The following is a 7500-nucleotide window of genomic DNA, read 5'->3' on the forward strand; positions in this document are numbered from 1 at the left end:
GTCAGCCCCAAATAGTTATAAGAGTCCTTAACTTTTATCTTCTCTGTATTTTTATTTCGTAGTGTAGAAGGTGTGTTGTGTGGTTCTCGTACCCGGTAAGAAATAAATCTACTTTCACCCCTGGACCCAGAGATACTGCATAAAAAAAAAGCCCTACGTACTAAATACAAGGATAACAAGGAATGGCACTCGCATGACATCACAAGCAGACATAATAACAAAACTGCAAAACAGACATAACACAATAACAACACGCAGCAAGCTAGACACACCACCATAATAACACACGGCAAGCTAGACACAACACCTAATAACAACACGGCAAGCTAGACACAACACTAATAAACACACGGCAAGCTAGGACACACCACCACTAATAAACAACACACGGCAAGCTAGACACAAACACTATATATAACAACACGGCAGCTAGACACACCACCTAATAACAACACGGCAAGCTAGACACAACAACTACTAATAACAACACGGCAAGCTAGAGCACAACACCCTAATACAACACGGCAAGCTAGACACAACACCCATAATAACAACACGGCAAGCTAGACACAACACCTATATAACAACACGGCAAGCTAGACAACACATACTAATAACAACACGGCAAGCTAGACACAACACCTAATAACAACACGGCAAGCTAGACCACAACACCACTAATAACAACACGGCAAGCTAGAACACACACCTAATAACAACACGGCAAGCTAGACACCACACACACTAATAACACACACGGCAAGCTAGACAACAACACCCACCAAATAACCAACACGGCAAGCTAGACACAACACTATAATAACAACACGGCAAGCTAGACACAACACTATAATAACAACACGGCAAGCTACACACAACCCACACGCCCTAAATAACAACACGGCAAGCTAGAACACAACACTATAATAACAACACGGCAAGCTAGACACACCACCATAATAACAACACGGCAAGCTAGACACAACCACCGTAATAACAACACGGCAAGCTAGACAACAACCCTAATAACAGCACGGCAAGCTAGACACAACACCATAATAACAACACGACAAGCTAGACACAACACCCTAATAACAACACGGCAAGCTAGACACACACCCCCCGTAAATAACAACACGGCAAGCTAGACACACCCACCTAATAACAACACGGCAAGCTAGACACACCACCGAATAAACACACGGCAAGCTAGACACAACACCATAATAACAACACGGCAAGCTAGACACACGCACCCTATAACAGCACGGCAAGCTAGACACAACACCATAATAACAACACGGCAAGCTAGACACACCACCCTAATACAACACGGCAAGCTAGACACAACACCCTAATAACAACACGGCAAGCTAGACACACCACCCTAATAACAACACGGCAAGCTAGACACAAACACCCCTAATAACAACACGGCAAAGCTAGACCACACCACCCTAATAACAAACACCGGCAAGCTAGACACAACACCTAATAACAACACGGCAAGCTAGACACAACACCCTAATAACACACGGCAAGCTAGACACAACACCCTATAAACAGCACGGCAAGCTAGACACAACACCCTAATAACAGCACGGCAAGCTAGACACAAACACCCTAATAACAGCACGGCAAGCTAGACACAACACCCTAATAACAGCACGGCAAGCTAGACACACCACCGTAATAACAAACGGCAAGCTAGAACACACCACCCTAATAACAACACGGCAAGCTAGACACAACACCCTAAATAACAGCACGGCAAGCTAGACACAACACCCTAATAACAGCACGGCAAGCTAGACACAACACCCTAAAACAGCACGGCAAGCTAGACACACCACCTAATAACAGCAACGGCAAGCTAGACACACCACCTAATAACAACACGGCAAGCTAGACACAAACACCATAATAACAACACGGCAAGCTAGACACACCACCATAATAACAACACGGCAAGCTAGACACAACACCCTAATAACAACAGCAAGCTAGACACACACCATAATAACAACACGGCAACTAGACACACCACCCTAATAACAACACGGCAAGCTAGACACACACACCTAATAACAACACGGCAAGCTAGACACACACCATAATAACAACACGGCAAGCTAGACACAACCACATAATAACAACACGGCAAGCTAGACACAACACCATTAATAACAACACGGCAAGCTAGACACAACACCATAATAACAACACGCAAGCTAGACACAACACCCTAATAACAACACGCAAGCTAACAACACCATAATAAAACATGCAAGTAGACACAACACCCTAATAAACAGCACGGCAAGCTAGACACAACACCATAATAACAACACGGCAAGCTAGACACAACACATAATAACAAACACGCAAGCTAGACACAACAACCTAATAACAACACGGCAAGCTAGACACAACACCACCTAATAACAACACGGCAAGCTAGACACAACACCATAATAACAACACGGCAAGCTAGACACAACACCATAATAACAAGCACGCCAAGCTAGACACAACACCACTATAATAACAAGCACGGCAAGCTAGACACAACACCATAATAACAACACGGCAAGCTAGACACACCACCCTAATAACAACACGACAAGCTAGACATAACATGGTAAGCTAGACCGATGTACCCCTGAAAGAAGAAATGTTTGTCCAAAAACAAACAAAAGTGGTACTGACCCAATGACAAAGACAGTGAATATACAGACTCACCGGGGATATGGCTGATGTTCTCCGCTACTGTTATCAAAATTCATAACTTAATTGAGCGAACTAAAAGACAGSTGAGTATTTTCATTGTCATCTCTTTACAGCAATAGCCATTTGCTTTCCAAWCAGTTTTTCTGCAATTGCATTTTTAAATATTGCGATATGCCTGGCTGGGTCTCTCTTCTTCTCACTGATAGTCGCAACTCAACAATCMTCTATTTGGTATTTGCCCAAATTGCGGKCCCTTCGACTGTGGGCTATGCGATTTCAAACAATCTACAGCTTWTTKTTTTAAAGAAGCTACTTCAAATGTACTTTAGGGAAACCTTCCCCTAGCCTTATGGACACGCCGCATATGCCTTCTAATTGTGGCATAAACACAACCAGTCATGATGTTTTCATCTGAAAACAATCACTTAACCAAGGCGCTCCTGTAGCCTACCAGCGCACATTCGTTCACTCAGAAAATTATTTCAGCATCCAAACCCCAACAGTGCTCTGTGCACCCGCAATTTGATGAATTGAAAGAAACATCTGTTACAAAAACACTTATGTGTATTGTAATGACRTTCTGCCATTGTCATTTGGCCTACACTTGTAGCCTGAATTGATTAATCCACTGTTGTCCACGCRCACCTCGGTCTCGGCCACTCATCTCCRCCTTGACAAAATKTAAGTGTTCTCCTCAAACCACAAAGCAATATGGAGCGTAAACCACCCGGTTTCCAGTCAATTCACRGCTGACTTGCAGCAATGTTAAATAGTGGTGTAGTAGCCTATAGTTTTGGGGCATGTTGTATTACCAGACGGCCTTACTTTCACCCCTGTCTGGGTCTCAATGTTGCATAAAATATMAAATAAAATGAATAAATCCAGTCTCACCGCAATCTCCTTGAGGTCTTTGTCGTGGAGGGTCTGCAGCGGRTCCAGGAAGTTCTGCTTGACCTCCATGTCTAGAGCGTCCTTCACCTCCCCCAGCTCACGCATGGACTCCCCAGCATCGATCAGAGCCAGGCCTGGAACACACAGAGGCAGAATATAACAACATGTACTCCTCCATCTCCTCCAGAAAAGTTGAGGAGTTTGCACATTGATGTTGTTTATGAGCGCTAAGCTAGCCCGCTCCATTGTTTGTTTGGTCTTATGAGTCGACAAGACCGCACAAACAAATGTGGGGGCAGGCTAGCAATCAGCACCATTATAAATAGACAATGGCGGTGATCGAAATCGGTCTTGCCTACTACTAACTAAAACTACATACTGGGTACTAATAGTACTACATTCTGTTTAGTAGAAAGGTATGCAGTAAGCAACAAGTATCATTTCAACATACTACTCATCCATACTGAGAAGGCATCATGAAATGCGCAATCGCGTTTGTTCCCCGTCATTCATACATTTTTGTAGAGCGAGTCCCCTATTCTGATAATGAGCTGTTGTCAAACATGTTCAAACAGGTGCAACAAGATGATTCTCTTCAACAGTGTGCAGCGAATTCTACTTGATGAAAAKAATAAATGAGTATAACATCCTGGCATTTAAACCATACAACATTTTAGAAATGTCACATCCTATAMAACGTTATATTTTCRTATACCCAAAAGCCTGCTATTTAGAAGGCAAGTACGGGTATTCTGACACGGCCATAGTGACTTACCAAAGTTGGACTCTTCCCCGAGCTCCCTGCCAAACTTCTGCATGGACTCTCCCAGGACGGTCTCGGTCTGGATGTAGCCCAGACCCTTCTCCTGGCCACGCATCTTAGACATGGAGTTGATCATGGTCATCTTGGCTCTGGAGGCTGTACCACGCCACAATTCATTCATTCAGAATCACTCAATCAATAAACTTTACAAGTTACTTTTTAAACATGCCTTGATTATGGTGTATTGTCATGTGTATAATTGATTAAATTAAATAAACATTATAAAAAGGGTTGACCAAACCAAACACAAACAGTTCAAAGTAGTGCACTATATAGGGGATAGGGTGCCATCGGAGACCAGGTACTGTCTCTCACCTGGGTTGGGCTGCAGATACTCTGTGGTCTTGGTCATAATGTCCATCACCGCCCTACTGGTGGTGTCCACCTTCTACAACCCACACAAGAGAGAGATATATATAATTTTTTTAATTTAAAGAAGGAGAGAGAGATTATGACAAAGACAGAAAAGAGAGGGGGGAGGGAAGAAAGAGATTAAACAGAAGAGAGGGAGGAGAGAGAGAAGTGAGAGAAGAGACAGAAAGACAAAAGAGAGAGGGGGTGTAGGGGAGGAAGAGAGAAGGAGAAAGATGAGAGAATGAAAGAAAACACAGAAGGAGGAGGAAGGCTTTGGTTCCTTGAGGCTGTCATGTTGTACAACATGCCTGGACAGAACATGAAGGGGCTTTACTCTGTAGTGTGGTGGTGGAGGAGAGGACAACATGCCTGGACAGAACATGAAGGGGCTTTACTCTGAGTGTGGTGGTGGAGGGAGAGAACAATGCCTGGACAGAACATGAAGGGGCTTTACTCTGGAGTGTGGGGTGGAGGAGAGACAACATGCCTGTGGACAGAACATGAAGGGGCTTTACTCTGGAGTTGGGTGGAGGGAGACAACATGCCTGGACAGAACATGAAGGGCTTTACTCTGGTGTTGGTGGTGGAGGGAGAGACAACATGCCTGGACAGAACATGAAGGGGCTTTACTCTGGAGTGTGGTGGTGGAGGGAGGAGACAACATGCCTGGACAGAACATGAAGGGGCTTTACTCTGTATGTGGAGGTGGGGGAGAGACAACATGCAAAGCTGGACAGTGGTGAAGATTGCTTTTGTGTTCCCACTTGATGCTGGTCAGATATGCCAGTTCTCTGCCTTCTTCAACACAGACCTCACACTACTATAGACCAGAGCCCTATATTTAAATACATGGCTCTGCTATACACCACTCAGCCTCCCCAGCTGTCTAGAATAAGAGACTACACTACAGAATGATGGCTTGGTCTCTCCCCAATCACAATGCACGCACACTATTTTCCCACTTTCTAGAAGCAATTTCATAAGAATTTTTCCAAGGCATTTAAATTGAGAAAACTTCTCTCTTTTATGGAAAAAAGTCCATGTGCAGTGCACAGCACAAATGTAATACAATAGGACTACGGGATAACCCTTGGAGTGGATAGAACATGGAGTGGTGAGGATATCGTTTCTAACACAAATGAACAAGGCTTGGGAGAATGGGCTCATTCATCACAACATTGTAATATTGAAGAAGAAGGAGATGATTCTTAGAGAATAGAAAGAGAGGATTCTTAGAGAAGTAGAAAGAGAGGATTCTTAGAGAAATAGAAAGAGGAAGATCTTAGAGAAATAGAAAGAGAGGATTCTTAGAGAAGTAGAAAAGAGAGGATTCTTAGAGAATAGAAGAGAGGATTCTTAGAGAAATAGAGAGAGGATTCTTAGAGAAGTAGAAAGAGAGGATTCTTAGAGAAGTAGAAGAGAGGATTCTTAGAGAAATAGAAGGTTCTTAGAGAATAGAAAGAGAGGATTCTTAGAGAAATAGAAAGAGAGGATTCTTAGAGGAAAAGAAAGAGAGGATTCTTAGAGAAATAGAAAGAAGGATTCTTAGAGAAGTAGAAGAGAGGATTCTTAGAGAATAGAAAGAGAGGATTCTTGAGAAGTAGAAAGAGAGGATTCTTAGAGAAATAGAAAGAGAGGATTCTTAGAGAAAAGAAAGAGAGGATTCTTAGAGAAATAGAAAGAGAGGATTCTTAGAAAAGAATAGAGAGGATTCTTAGAGAAATAGAAAGAGAGGGATTCTTAGAGAATAGAAGAGAGGATTCTTAAGAGAAGTAGAAAGAGAGGATTCTTAGAAGTAGAAAGAGAGGATTCTTAGAGAATAGAAAGAGAGGATTCTTAGAGAATAGAAAGAGAGGATTCTTAGAGAAATAGAAGAAGGGATTCTTAGAGAATAGAAAGAGAGATTCTTAGAGAAATAAGGACAGGAATTCTTAGAGAGAAAGAAGAGAATTCTTGCCTTTTCCATTTCAGTGAAGTCATCATCATGTTTAGTCCCCTCTGCTCCCCCAACCTTCTCCTCACCCTCTGCAAGAAGACACAAAGACATGTCAAGGTTAATATCATTTAAAAGCTTTTGCACCTCAAGAAAAGCGATAGGTGAATGTAAAAGGTAGAATCAAATGTCAAAGATACCAAAACCAGATATACAGCAATTTCATTTTCATTTCAGTCAATATAGCTTCCACGTTGGACACTGAAATGGAAAAATCCCCAGGGTGTACTATTCAATTCACAACTAATTTAATTATTAACAAGTCTTTTATTCAGTTGCTGGACAAAAGCATTTCAATTTCAGCTACGTTGTAATCAGCCAGTCTCTCAAACATGCAGTGAATAAACTCCAGACATTGAACTATTTTAACAGAAATCGTTCTCCTAGCTACAGTTATTACCCTCCTGGTTATTCCCCTCCTGTTGTTTTTGTTTGCGTCTATATGAGCCAGTGTCTTGCATGTTGTTGCTGTCTCATGTCTGCTCTGTACATCAGTGTGTTTACAATCCACACACACACACACACACACACAACACACGCACACACACACACACAACACACACACACACACACACACACACACACACACACACACACACACACACACAACACACACACACACACACACACACACACACACACATCAAAGGCCATGCCATCTGGTTAGAGGAGCTGTCTTATTCAAGGCTTTGTGATATAAACTCAGTCA

General features: G+C 42.6%; 1 pseudogene; it reads right to left on the reverse strand.

Annotated features, from left to right (window-relative positions):
- LOC112076902 (endophilin-A1-like) overlaps positions 1-6820 on the reverse strand; it is a 22915-nt pseudogene extending 16095 nt beyond the window's left edge.
- Positions 6821-7500: the final 680 nt, after the last annotated feature.

The sequence above is a fragment of the Salvelinus sp. IW2-2015 genome, unplaced genomic scaffold (assembly GCF_002910315.2).
Source record: "Salvelinus sp. IW2-2015 unplaced genomic scaffold, ASM291031v2 Un_scaffold4118, whole genome shotgun sequence".
Taxonomy (NCBI): domain Eukaryota; kingdom Metazoa; phylum Chordata; class Actinopteri; order Salmoniformes; family Salmonidae; genus Salvelinus; species Salvelinus sp. IW2-2015.